This window comes from Lagenorhynchus albirostris, chromosome 1, assembly GCF_949774975.1.
Source record: "Lagenorhynchus albirostris chromosome 1, mLagAlb1.1, whole genome shotgun sequence".
In the NCBI taxonomy this organism is placed as follows: Eukaryota; Metazoa; Chordata; class Mammalia; order Artiodactyla; family Delphinidae; genus Lagenorhynchus; species Lagenorhynchus albirostris.
The window spans coordinates 24319623-24334170 of NC_083095.1; the positions used below are offsets into that span (position 1 = coordinate 24319623).

Genomic DNA, 14548 nt, shown 5'->3' on the forward strand with positions numbered 1-14548 from the left:
TTCCAGGTGATCCTTTTAGCCACACCTAGATAGAAAACTCTCCCACCTCTTAGAGCCATATGGGCAAATACATTTCTCTACTCTTCCTTCCTAAATGATGGAATCCATTGAGAATTGATGTAATTCTATTCTACTCCCTTTCTCATTAAACCCAGATGAAGCCTCAGAATTCTCAAGGTAGTGCTCTATGAAGTTACCACCAGTCCCAGAGCTGGAACTCGCGGTGAATCTTATCTCCACTCTGGCTATCCTCTAACACAAAAGCCAACTTAATGTAAATTAAGAATATTAGGAGAGGGCTTCCCTGGTGGCACAGTGGTTGAGAGTCTGCCTGCCAATGCAGGGGACATGGGTTCATGCCCATGAACCCATGGTATGGGAGGATCCCACATGCCGTGGAGCGGCTAGGCCCGTAAGCCATGGCCAATGAGCCTGCGCGTCCGGAGCCTGTGCTCCACAAGGGAAGAGGCCACAACGGTGAGAGGCCCGCGTACCGCAAAAAAATAATAATAATAATAATAATATTAGGAGACCTTCAAGATGGTGGAAGAGCAAGACGCGGAGATCACCTTCCTCCCCACAAATACAACAGAAATACATCTACACGTGGAACAACTCCTACAGAACACCTACTGAACGCTGGGAGAAGACCTCAGCCTTACCAAAAGGCAAGAAACTCCCCACGTACCTGGGTAGAGCAAAAGAAAAAAGAAAAAACAGAGACAAAAGAATAGGGACATAACCTGCACCTCTGGGAGGGAGCTGTGAAGGAGGAAAGGTTTCCACACACTAGGAAGCCCTTCACTGGTGGAGATAGGGAGTGGCAGGGGGTAAGATTCAGAGCCACAGAGGAGAGCACAGCCACAGGGGTGCGGAGGGCAAAGCGGAGAGATTCCCGCACAGAGGATCGGTGCCAACCTGCACTCACCAGCCCGAGAGGCTTATCTGCTCACCCGCTGGGGCGGGCAGGGGCTGGGAGCTGAGGCTCGGGCTTCAGAGGTCAGATTCCAGGGAGAGGACTGGGGTTGACTGCATGAAGAGAGCCTGAAGGGGGCTAGTGCGCCACAGCTAGCCAGGAATGAGTCCAGGAAAAGGTCTGGACCTGCCTAAGAGGCAAGAGACCATTGTTTCAGAGTGCACCAGGAGAGGGGATTCAGAGCGCTGTCAAAAAGCATTCCAGAGATAGGCGCGAGCCACGGCTATCAGCACAGACCCCAGAGACAGGCATGGGACGCTAAGGCTGCTGCTGCCGCCACCAAGAAGCCTGTGTGCGAGCACAGGTCACTATCCAAACCGTCCCTCCCGGGATCCTGTGTAGCCCGCCACTGCCAGGGTCCCAAGATCCAGGGACAACTTCCCCGGGAAAATGCACAGCGTGCCTCAGGCTGGTGCAATGTCATGCTGGCCTCTGCTGCCGCAGGCTCACCCCGCATCCGCATCCCTCCCTCCCCCCGGCCTGAGTGAGCCAGAGCCCCAGAATCAGCTGCTCCTTTAACCCCGTCCTGTCTGAGCAAAGAACAGACGCCCTCAGGTGACCTGCACGCAGAGGCGGAGCCAAATCCAAAGCTGAGCCCCTGGGAGCTGTGAAAACAAAGAAGAGAAAGGGAAATCTCTCCCAGCAGCCTCAGAAGCAGCGGATTAAAGCTCCACAATCAACTTGATGTACCCTGCATCTGTGGAATACATGAATAGACAACGAGTCATCCCAAATTGAGGAGGTGGACTTTGGGAGCAATGATATATATTTTCTTTTTCCTTTTTCTCTTTTTCCGTGTAGCTGACAGGGTCTTGGTGCTCCGGCCAGGTGTCAGTCCTGTGGCTCTAAGTTGGGAAGCTCAGTTCAAGACACAGGTCAACCAGAGACCTCCCGGCTCCATGTCATATCAAATGGTGAAAGTTCTCCCACACATCTCCATCTCAATGCTAAGACCAGCTCCACTCAATGACCAGCAAGCTACAGTGCTGGACACTCTATGCCAAACAACTAGCAAGACAGGAACACAACTCCACCCATTAGCAGAGAAGCTGCCTAAAATCATAATAAGGTTACAGACACCCCAAAACACACCACTTCCCTAACATGGGAAAGGAAAGAGTCAATCAAGTCCAGGAAGCACAGAGAGTCCCATACAGGATAAATACAAGGGGAAACACGCCAAGACACAAATTAATCAAACTATCAAAAATTTAATACAAAGAAAAAATTTTTAAAGCAGCAAGGGAAAAACAACAAATAACATACAAGGGAATCCCCATGAGGTTAACAGCTGATCTTTCAGCAGAAAATCTGCAAGCCAGAATGGAGTGGAAGGACATATTTAAAGTGATGAAGGAGAAGAACCTACAACCAAGATTACTCTACCCAGCAAGGATCTCATTCAGATTCCACGGAGAAATGAAAACCTTTACAGACAAGCAAAAACTAAGAGAATTCAGCACCACCAAACCAGCTTTACAACAAAAGCTAAAGGAACTTCTCTAGGCAGGAAACATAAAGAGAAGGAAAAGACCTACAATAACAAACCCAAAACAATTAAGAAAATGCTAACAGGAACATACATATCGATAATTACCTTAAATGTAAATGGATTAAATGCTCCAACCAAAAGACACAGACTGGCTGAATGGATACAAAAACAAGACCCATATATATGCTGTGTACAAGAGATGCACTTCAGACCTAGGGACACATACAGACTGAAAGTGAGGGGGATGGAAAAAGATATCCTGTGCAAATGGAAATCAAAAGAAAGCTGGAGTAGCAATACTCATATCAGACAAAATAGACTTTAAAATAAAGACTATTACAAGAGACAAAGTAGGCCGCTACATAACGATCAAGGGATCAACCCAAGAGGAAGATATAACAATTGTAAATATTTATGCACCCAACATAGGAGCACCTCAATACATAAGGCAGATGACAACAGCCAGTCATAAAAGTGGAAACCGACATAACACAATCATAGTAGGGGACTTTAACACCCCTTTTCACCAAAGGACAGATCATCCAAAATGAAAAGAAATAAGGAAACAGAAGCTTTAAATAATACATTAAAGATGGACTTAATTGATATTCATAGGACAGTCCTTCCAAAAACAACAGAACACATTTTCTTCTCAAGTGCTCATGGAACATTCTCCAGGATAGATCTCATCTTGGGTCACAAATCAAGCCTTGGTAAATTTAAGAAAACTGAAATTGTATCAGGTATCTTTTCCAGTCACAACATTATGAGACTACATATCAATTACAGGAAAAAGAAACTGTAAAGAATACAAACACATGGGAGCTAAACAATATGCTACTAAATAACCAAGAGCTCACTGAAGAAATCAAACAGGAAATCAAAAAATACATAGAAACAAATGACAATGAAAACACGATGAGCCAAAACCTATGGGATGCAGCAAAAGCAGTTCTAAGAGGGAAGTTTATAGCAATACAATCCTATCTCGAGAAACAGGAAACATCTCAAATAAACAACCTAACTTGACACTTAAAGCAATTAGCGAAAGAAGAACAAAAAACCCCAAAATTAGCAGAAGGAAAGAAATCAAAAAGATCAGATCAGAAATAAGTGAAAAAGAAATGAAGGAAACAATAGCAAAGATCAAGAAAACTAAAACCTGGTTCTTTGAGAAGATAAACAAAATTGACAAACCATTAGCCAGACGCATCAAGAAAAAAAGGAAGAAGACTCAAATCAACAGAATTAGAAATGAAAAAGGAGCAGTAACAACTGACACTGCAGAAATACAAAAGATCATGAGAGATTACTACAAACAACTATATGCCAATAAAATGGACAACCTGGAAGAAATGGACAAATTCTTAGAAAAGCACAACCTTCCGAGACTGAACCAGAAAGAAATAGAAAATATAAATAGACCAATCACAAGCACTGAAATTGAAACTGTGATTAAAAATCTTCCAACAAACAAAAGCCCAGGACCATATGGCTTCACAGGCGAATTCTATCGAACATTTAGAGAAGAGCTAACACCTATCCTTCTAAAACTCTTCCAAGATACAGCAGATGGAGGAACACTCCCAAACTCATTCTATGAGGCCACCAAACCAGACAAAGATGTCACAAAGAAAGAAAACTACAGGCCAATATCACAGATGAACATAGATGCAAAAATCCTCAACAAAATACTAGCAGACAGAATCCAGCAGCACATTAAAAGGATCATACACCATGATCAAGTGGGGTTTATTCCAGGAATGCAAGGATTCTTCAATATACACAAATCAATCAACGTGATACACCATATTAACAAATTGGAGGAGAAAAACCATATGATCATCTCAACAGATGCAGAAAAAGCTTCTGACAAAATTCAGCATCCATTTATGATAAAAACCCTCCAGAATGTAGGCATAGAGGGAACTTACCTCAACATAATAAAGGCCATATATGACAAACCCACAACCAGCACTGCTCTCAATGGTGAAAAACTGAAACAATGTCCACTAAGATTAGGAATAAGAGAAGGTTGCCAACTCTCACCACTATTATTCCACATAGTTTTGGAAGTTTTAGCCACAGCAATCAGAGAAGAAAAGGAAATAAAAGGAATCCAAATGGGAAAAGAAGAAGTATAGCTGTCACTGTTTGCAGTTGACATGATACTATACAAAGAGAACCCTAAAGATGCCACCAGAAAACTACTAGAGCTAATCAATGAATCTGGTAAAGTAGCAGGATACAAAATTAATGCACAGAAATCTCCTGCATTCCTATACACTTATGATGAAAAATATGAAAGAGAAATTAAGGAAACGCTCCCATTTACCACTGCAACAAAAAGAATAAAATACCTAGGAATAAACCTACCTAAGGAGAAGAAAGACCTGTATGCAGAAAACTAAGACACTGATGAAATAAATGAAAGTTGATACAAACAGATGGAGAGATATACCAAGTTCTTGGATTGGAAGAATCAACATTGTGAAAATGACTATACTACCCAAAACAATCTACAGATTCAATGCAATCCATATCAAACTAGCAATGGATTTTTCACAGAACTAGAACAAAAATTTCACAATTTGTATGGAAACACAAAACACCCTGAATAGCCAAAGCAACCTTGAGAAAGAAAAACGTAGCTGGAGCAATCAGACTCCCAGACTTCAGACTACACTACAAAGCTACAGTAATCAAGACAGTATGGTACTGGCACAAAAACAGAAATATAGATCAATGGAACAGGATAGAAAACCCAGAGATAAACCCACACACATATGGTCACCTTATTTTTGATAAAGGAGGCAAGAATACACAGTGGAGAAAAGACAGTCTCTTCAGTAAGTGGTGCTGGGAAAACTGGACAGCTACATGTAAAAGAATGAAATTAGAACACCTCCTAACACCACACACAAAAATAAACTCAAAATGGACTGGAGACCTAAATGTAAGGACAGACACTATAAAATTCTTAGAGGAAATCAGAGGCAGAACACTGTATGACATAAATCACAGCAAGATCCTTTTTGACCCACCTCCTAGAGAAATGGAAATAAAAGCAAAAATAAACAAATGGGACCTAATGAAACATAAAAGCTTTTGCACAGCAAAGGAAACCATAAACAAGACGAAAAGACAACCCTCAGAATGGGAGAAAATATTTGCAAATGAAGCAACTGACAAAGGATTAATTTCCAAAATTTATAAGCAGCTCATGCAGCTCAATTTCAAAAAAACAAACAACCCAATCCAAAAATGGGCAGAAGACCTAAATAGACATTTCTCCAAAGAAGATATACAGATTGCCAACAAACACATGAAAGAATGCTCAACATCACTAATCATTAGAGAAATGCACATCAAAACTACAATGAGGTATCACCTCATACCGGTCAGAATGGCCATCATCAAAAAATCTACAAACAACAAATGCTGGAGAGGATGTGGAGAAAAGGAGACCCTCTTGCACTGTTGGTGGGAATGTAAATTGATACAGCCACTATGGAGAACAGTATGGAGGTTCCCCTAAAAACTAAAAATAGAACTACCATATGACTCAGCAATCCCATTACTGGGCCTATACCCTGGGAAAAAAAACCATAATTTAAAAAGAGTCATGTACCACAATGTTCATTGCAGCTCTATTTACAATAGCCAGGACATGGAAGCAACTTAAGTGTCCATTGACAGATGAATGGATAAAGAAGATGTGGCACATATATACAATGGAATATTACTCAGCCATAAAAGGAAACGAAATTGAGTTATTTGTAGTGAGGTGGATGGATCTAAAGTCTGTTACGAAGAGTGAAGTAAATCAGAAAGAGAAAAACAAATACCATATGCTAACATATATATATATGGAATCTAAAAAAAAATGGTTATGAAGAATCTAGGGTCAGGACAGGAATAAAGACACAGATGTAGAGAATGGACTTGAGGACACAGGGAGAGGGAAGGGTAAGCTGAGACAAAGTAAGAGAGTAGCATGGAGATATATACACTACCAAATGTAAAATAGATAGCTAGTGGGAAGCAGCCACATAGCACAGGGAGATCAGCTCAGCGCTTTGTGACCACCTAGAGGGGTGGGACAGGGAGGGTGGGAGGGAGACGCAAGAGGGAGTATATATGGGGATATATGTATATGTATAGCTGATTCACTTTGTTATAAAGCAGAAACTAACACACCATTGTAAAGCAATTATACTCTGATAAAGATGTTAAAAAAAAGAATATTAATTAAGCTAACTTAATGTAAGCTAAAAACATTGGAAACAAACAAAACAAAATCCATGTAACTGTGCCAAATAACTTTAGCTCTAGACCATGGAGGACACAAAGTAACATGAGATATAATCTCTGGTACCAACATGCTTAGAAATGTTGGAGGATGTTTTATCATTTATATCAGAATTGGAGCAAGATATCTGTCACTGCAGTTAATGAACATGCAAGGACCTATAATCAGAAACTTGACCCAGACTATATTTCTCTTCCCTCTGCTTTCTAGGAATGGCACTGTTATGGTCTTCTAGACTTTATAAACAAAGATCCTGTGTGTTTCTGATGGCGTAACCAATGCATCTCCAGTGTCTGGAACACAGTTGAGGCTCAACAAATATACACTCTAAATTCTTGTATTTTCTTAAGTACTACACTGACCTATCCAGTGAACACCTACATTTCCTTCTGTATTAGAATATTTGATGAGGACACCAACCTGACTACAGTGAAAGCTACATGTCACAAAGCAGAGGAACTAAGATCAGATGAGTAGGTGGTACCTGATTATGAAAAGCTCTAAAAATATAGTCATTATGCAATTGCGAAAAAAGGAACCATTAGAGTAGACAGGAAGCCTTTAGTGGTTTCATTAGAAAGATGACAAAATTTAAAAGGTGCCTTCCTGAATCACTAGGAATCTACTGTTTTTTTGTTTGTTTGTTTGCTTTTTGCAGTACACGGGCCTCTCACTGTTGTGGCCTCTCCTGTTGCGGAGCACAGGCTCCGGACACGCAGGCTCAGCGGCCATGGCTCATGGGCCCAGCCGCTCCGCGGCATGTGGGATCTTCCCGGACCGGGGCACAAACCCGTGTCCCCTGCATCAGCAGGCGGACTCTCAACCACTGCACCACCAGGGAAGCCCTACTGTTATTTTTATTCTGAGGACTAGACGTGACTCTAATCACCTTATTTTTTCCCTGGGGATTACATGCCCTCCCCTGCTTAGAACCCTTCAATGGTTTTCTACCAACTTCAGAATCAAATGCAAACTTTGAAGCATTATATAGAAGTCCTCCTGACCTAGCCCCCTCATCATCATCACCAGCCTTGCTAAAGTTCTGCAGTTCTTCCAATAAACCACTGCCACCACTCCCCACACCCCAGGATAAACCTCACTTGGATTCTCTATCTGAATAACTACTGCTCACCATGAGAGGCATAGTTGAGGTATCACCTACTTTGGAAGCCTTTCCCAACACTCTTGCCCATTTCACTCCCACTCACGGCTGATTTCCTTCCCTCTGCTCCCAAAGCTCCACATTCCAACTGCTATCAGAATTTATCAAGTTGTGCTGTAATTGTCTGTCTCCCATGGTCTATCCCAGTGCCTGGCACAAAGTCAGTGAATGTTTTTAGGAGGATGTGGAAGAATGGAGAGGAGGAAGGGCAAGGAAGATCACAAAGTCTACATCCTGATGCCTCTATGTCAAGGAGGACTGAAATGCAGAAAGAAGCCTCTACATTCATTCTGCTTAACAGTGATGAGACAAGAATGTAGAAAGCTCAAGTATCACAGTTAAAAAGAATCTGATAGAACCATTGAATAGTTGTTTTCCCTAGTGTGCATGCTTAAGAAGTGTGTTTACATCTTAAGCCTATAAATATGGAAAGTTCTGCACCCTAGAGTGGCAGCTGTCATTAGCCTGTGTGTCTTGGCAAAACACTAACAGAAGCAGCAGTGAAAAAACCCAATCACGAATTCTAGCAGGGTACTCTGGCAGAAGCAGCAGTGAAAAAACCCAATCACGAATTCTAGCAGGGTACTCTGGGAGACTGCCTGACCAAGCTCAGCACCAGCACTGCCTCCCACTCTTGTAGCAGCTAGGAGACTACTGTACACTTCTTTACGACCATGTAGCCTGGACTGTCATAGAAAACATATTTTGAAACAATACCTCAGAGCCTTTTACCCCCTGCACCCAGAGTCAAAAAACCAGGAATGAATCCCCAACAATGAAGTCTTTGGCCATGGCTAGCAACTTCTGGCCGCCACCAACTACCCTGCAAGAATATAGATTACAAGAGTAATGCCACACAGCTTTTGAAGAAAAATTGTATGAAAAGCCCAAAGGCAAAAGAGCAAGGGAGAACTACTATAAAAGGACTCAATGAAACAGAACCTTCAAGATGTCTAACATAGTTGGCTGGAAACTACAGTAGCATATCAGGAAAGCCAAGTATTCCATGCAGCCCAGAAAAATGAAAGCAGTGAGTTCAGAACCATGGCCAGGGACAGACTACACCAAGAGGTGCTGACCAACGCACAAGCTCCAGGAGGACTATCTAAGGCTAACAGGGCAAGTTCACATAGGGGCTTTGCAGTTCACCCTCTTACAGTGTGAAGCCCATTCATTCATACAAACTACATGTGGACCAGAGATGTATGGCCTCCTGATGGTCACCCAACTTTCTAAGAAGGGGATCTGCCTGTCAGAAGCAATTATCAACTATTTCTTGCCTAGCCTGCTAAGCAGCTCTGCTTCCAGCCTAATAAAGGCTCTAATCAGATGGCTTTTCAAAGTGATCCAAAGAGCCCCTCTGCAACCAGCAGAAGAGGTGAGGAAAGTATAGGAGGAATATGCCAGGCTGGCGGGTACCTGATAACATAATCATTTCCAGCCTTGTGCAAAAGACAGCAAAAAGAGTTGGGTTCAAACTGACAATAATATAGACAGAAATGCTAGGACTCAAATTAATTTTTTCTAAACAGGTTCCTTTACCCTTGGTTAATTTCAAAATAAAGAGTCGTGCAACAAACAAGGCCAACCTCCTTATAGGGGCTCCCTTTCAAGGTGATGGCCCTTAGCCCCAGTGCTTACACCTGTGACTTCACCTTTAGTAAATCTGCAGAGACCTATATAGCCCTTATACCACATAAAACCAACCCGAGATGAATTTCACTACCAGTTACACAAATCATATTTAAAGAAAAGCCTTTCTAAGTCTTGGATCTTAGGTGTCAGCTATAACTCCTATTACAACTCACTCCTCCTTATTTATATTTTGTTCATTTCTACAGTATTTTGATAGTCTTTTATGATGAAATATTAAATTACAGGTAGAGAACAGGAAACTATTATGAATTAAAATTTAGAGGTAGAAATGATAGAGAAATAGAGAGAAGTATTGCAGGAAAGGGATATAGGGTGTCTAAAGAGATCCAAAGTTCATTATCACTTTTAGGAATCAAATAAGTTTCAATATAACTGGAGAAACCCACAAGCTAAGCTTAAATTCAGTCTCCATATATTGGAATGTTAGATTCAATGAAATTAGGTGTGGCAAATAATTTTAATTTCACATATCAAGTTTGATCAATCAAGAGTGACTGCGTAGGACACAAAATAGGAAAGATTGGTCACAGCACAATAATGAGAAACATCTAATATGGTTATGAAAATGTGGCATGGTGGCTCCCATGATATGCATTTGCAGAACCTGAGTTAACCCACAGCTCTAAGCCTCCCGGACTTGGGAGGACCGTGGGTGATGGCAGCAACGATGACGGTAGTAGTAGAAGTAGCAAAAGTAGCAACAGCTAACCCTAATGGAGGGCCTTCCATGGGCCAGGTATTATTCTTAGTATTTTACATAAAATAACTTAAGCCTCATATGGCAAATATCCAAATCAAGATATAAACCCAAACCAAGATATGACACTCCTTTTTTTTTCTTTTCTTTTCTTTTTCTTTTTTTTTTTTTTTTTTTTTTGCAGTACGCAGGCCTCTCACTGCTGTGGCCTCTCCCGTTGCGGAGCACAGGCTCCGGATGCGCAGGCTCAGCGGCCATGGCTCACGGGCCCAGCCGCTCCGCGGCATGTGGGATCTTCCCGGACCAGGGCACGAACCCGTGTCCCCTGCATCGGCAGGCAGACTCTCAACCACTGCGCCACCAGGGAAGCCCTGACACTACTTTTGAGAGTAAAAGAAAGCACTTAATAATTCACCTGGACAACAGGTAACCCAGAACTTTCCAAGACTACCTGAGTTGGACGGTCACCCTATTTGATCCTCACAACAACCTGAGGCATGAGAGGCAGCGTAACTAAGGTATTGGCCTGCAAGCCTTGTAGCTGCCCAGCTTCCAGACTGAAGAAAGAACCCAGAGACAGCTACAGAGACATCAACAGTTTATTGGATGGGGATCTTACATGTCTGCAGCAAAAGGGCCTGGAGCAACACCCCACTGTGTCGAGCAGACAGGAGGCAGGACACAGCAGCCATATTCCCTACTCAGGGGAGGAGGCGGCTACCACTTATAGGGGGAAATGACGTCAGGTTGGTTCATCAGTTACCAGGGAAACCAGGGCTGGGGCAGGGGGAAAGCACGCAGGCAATTACTGATAAGCCCTATAATTAAGAGGACTGCATGGTCATGTCAGTGAAGCAGGGACTGGTCAGGAAGATATACAAGGAGCAAGAGAGCAGCCATCTTGAGTGGCCTGACTACACATTTCATCCCTACGTACCCTGCACAACCCTTACAATCTTGGTCCACTCCTGTTCTGCGACACGCCTGGGGTCATTTAGAGGTGCACTGCAACCAGATACCACAAGTGCAACACAGACAGCAGCTAAAGAGTAAGCCAGGTGCTTATTGGGTCAATTTTTCATGAAAGTCCAGAGGAGGACAACAACGGCATCTCACTGTAGACCCAGCAATCGACTCATTTCACAGTGAGGCCGCCATTCTAGGCCAGTCTGCAAACAGATCTCCCTCTGCTCAGACTAGGGGTGAAATGTAAGATGTTAAACAGGCGCGATATGGGGGAGATCATTACCATCAGGCAAAATACAAGCAGTAGCAGCATCCTGAGATACCACCCTTAGTCCTCAGTCCCCACAGCTGAAGCCAAATACTGGAAAGGCGGTTTAACAACAGACCACAGGGTTAATATAATGGTGCCTTTCTCCAGTAGGGGGCCTGGATTAATTACCTTAGTCGTCTTAAGTGGGGCAGGTAGAAGACAGGTGAAATCTAAGTTATTTTCTAAGCCTCTTCCCCACGGGGTGGTACACCCAAACAGCTGAGGACTTACCGCCAGTCCCAGGGCCTTTTTATAATGTGTCCCCCGGGGAAATCCTGTGGCGAGGGCAAAAGTGAGTTACTGTCCTGACCGACAGCTGGCCGAGGTCCTTTGCGGTTAACGTTTGTACTCGGATGGTGTTGCCTAGTTGCCTCTGGGTTAACACGGCCTAGGCACTGGGACCATCACTCTTGGGATATTTAGTTATAGTTCGTAGGGCTCGAGTTAGCCTCCTGGTCCTCGTGTTGAGAGAGTGGTTTCCCGTCTCAGCTGTTGTTTAAGTAGCCTGTTCATCCTTCCAATTAGCCGGGCAGCAGCGGGGTTGTAGGGCAGGTGGAAATGCCAGCGTATGTCATTTTTATCGGCCCTCTCCTGAACTTCATGGCCGGTAAAGTGGATCCCTGGGTCACTGTCCAATGTCCATGGGGGTCCTGTACATCACGCACAGCTGTTCTAGACCCTGAGTGGTGATTTGGGGCGTTGCTCGAGGCCTCGGGTAGGCCTCCTGTGAGGTCTCCCACCTGCTGGAACGCTGTGTAGATGCATGTGGCTGCTGGTCCATCCCACTATATGGTCGCTCCGCCCGCTTCCGTAGCTGGGATCAGGAGCCCAAGGACACTCTCACTAGTTTGCCGTTGCCACGGGCCCCAAGCAAACCCTTCCAGGTAACTGGCCACGTCCAAGTCACAAGTCTGTCCCTGAGTTAATATCCCTAAAGCCTGTGTCTGTAACTGTTTAGGGGTGGAGGGTCAGACAACACCCAAGTATCTGATAGATAATCCAGGTCCTTGCGTTTTTTTCTGTATTCACCAGGGATCCCTGTGCGGTCAGAGGAACCACAAGCACGGGGCTGTTACTTTTAAACTGGTAAGAGATTCCAAGGTTAACAGGATATCATCAATCTAATGGAAAAGAAAGACATCTCCCATGGCAGTCGGCTGCCACGGGGCCCCTCAGGCTAGTGGACGGCCACCTCGGGATCACCCCAGCAATTTTCCATTCCCCATCCTTATTTCCTGACATCTTGGCACTCACAGGAGTTTTCTCAGCCTCCTGGCTGGCTCTTCAGTTGCTGGGCTGCACCCGAGGGCCTGCAAGCCTTGTAACTGCCCAGTCTGGAGACTGAAGAAAGAGCCCGGAGACAGGAACAGAGACATTAACGGTTCATTGGACAGGGGATCTTACTGGTCCACAGCAAAAGGTCCTGGAGTGACACCCCACTGTGAACGGCAGCTGACAAGCAGACCATGGCAGCCATCTTTGCTACTTGGTGGGGAAAGAGGCTACCATTTATAGGGGGAATTGACATCAGGTTGGCTCATCAGTTACCAGGGAAACCAGCAGCTGGGGCAGGGGGCAAACATGCAGGCAGTTATGATTAAGCCCTATAATTAACAGGATTGGATGGTCATGTGAGTGAAGCAGGAAGTGGTCGAGTAGGGGGGGATGCACAGAGAGCAAGAGAATGTCCATCTTGAATGGTCTCACCATACCTAGGGTTAAGAGACTTTTGCTGAAGTCAAACTATATGGGTTCAAATCTTTACTTTGCTTCTTGTTATTGTGTAACCTGGACAAGTTATTGAACCTCTCTGTACCTCAGCTTCCTCATCTTTGAAGCGGGAATAATAACAGTACTCTTACCTCATAGGGTTGTTGTGAGGACTAGAAGATTAAGTAAACGTAGGGGGTTTAGAATAGCTCTTCGCACACTGTAAGTGTTGGTTACAATTATCTTCATTTTACGGAAGAGGAAATGGGAATCGGAGATTTTAATATCTGTCTAAGGTGGCACAGCTATTATGTAGTGCAGCCAGAATCAATTAGGAGTAAGTCTGGCTGGAGAGCCTGTGTTCAGGCTCTCTATTACTATCCTACCTCTGTACAACAGAAGAAAACAAACAATGTTTCCATAAGAGCCCTCCTATAATCCAGCTTCTCCAACTAGCTGGACTATAGGAGAACCACCAGAAATAGGAGTCTCTCCTGCCTGAGGCTTCGGCTAGCAGGTTACAGTCAAGAAGGCACACTGAATGAAGTATGCTCAGGGCATCCGTCACAGCCCCGTGGAAGATCTCTCCTGGGACCCATGCCCTCCTTAGGCTATATGAGAGAGGTGTAAAGGAGGTGTGGAGGAGCCAGGAAGAATCTGCTTCCCAAACTCAACTGCTGAAGTTCGCTAATTCAAAACCTGTTGAGGACCCGGCTCCGACCATGCACTCGGGGCCCGATCCAGAGCTCCCACCTGAATTTCCCTCCCAGTGACCACCTGCATCCTTTGTGACCCTCCTAATGAAAAAGATGGCAAAAGCAACTGCTGGACACAGAAGAGTGAGTGCCAGGCCAGCTGAGCACATCTGTTCCCCCAGAACTAGACTGTGATCCATCCAAAACAGGGCCAGGAACCGGCTGCCACTGCCGACTCGCCCAGAACTCCAACCAGCTCTTCTGGTGCTTACTCAGATCCTCAGTAAGTATTAACTGTTTATTTTCATAATGAGAGCTGGGAATGTTACCATGGCCACCTGTCCAGCGACATGAGACTGACCTAAATTAGCCCCATCCTCACAGTAGCCCCTGGCTTCTTTTAAGTGGGCCATCAGTTTAAAAATGGTTTACTCATGAGGTATGCCTGTAAGCAAACCAAGTTCCTAGAAGAATAAGCACTTTGAGTCTGCCAAGGGGAAAAACATCTGTCTCTTTGAAAGGCTGAATAATTTTTCCCAAAGATACCAGGTCCTAATGGCTAAAATCCGTAA

General features: G+C 44.1%; 1 protein-coding gene across 5 annotated transcripts in view; it reads right to left on the reverse strand.

Annotated features, from left to right (window-relative positions):
- The window catches only part of NRXN3 (neurexin 3), a 1617293-nt gene that overhangs the window by 1141112 nt on the left and 461633 nt on the right, over positions 1 to 14548 (reverse strand). The window lies entirely within an intron of this gene.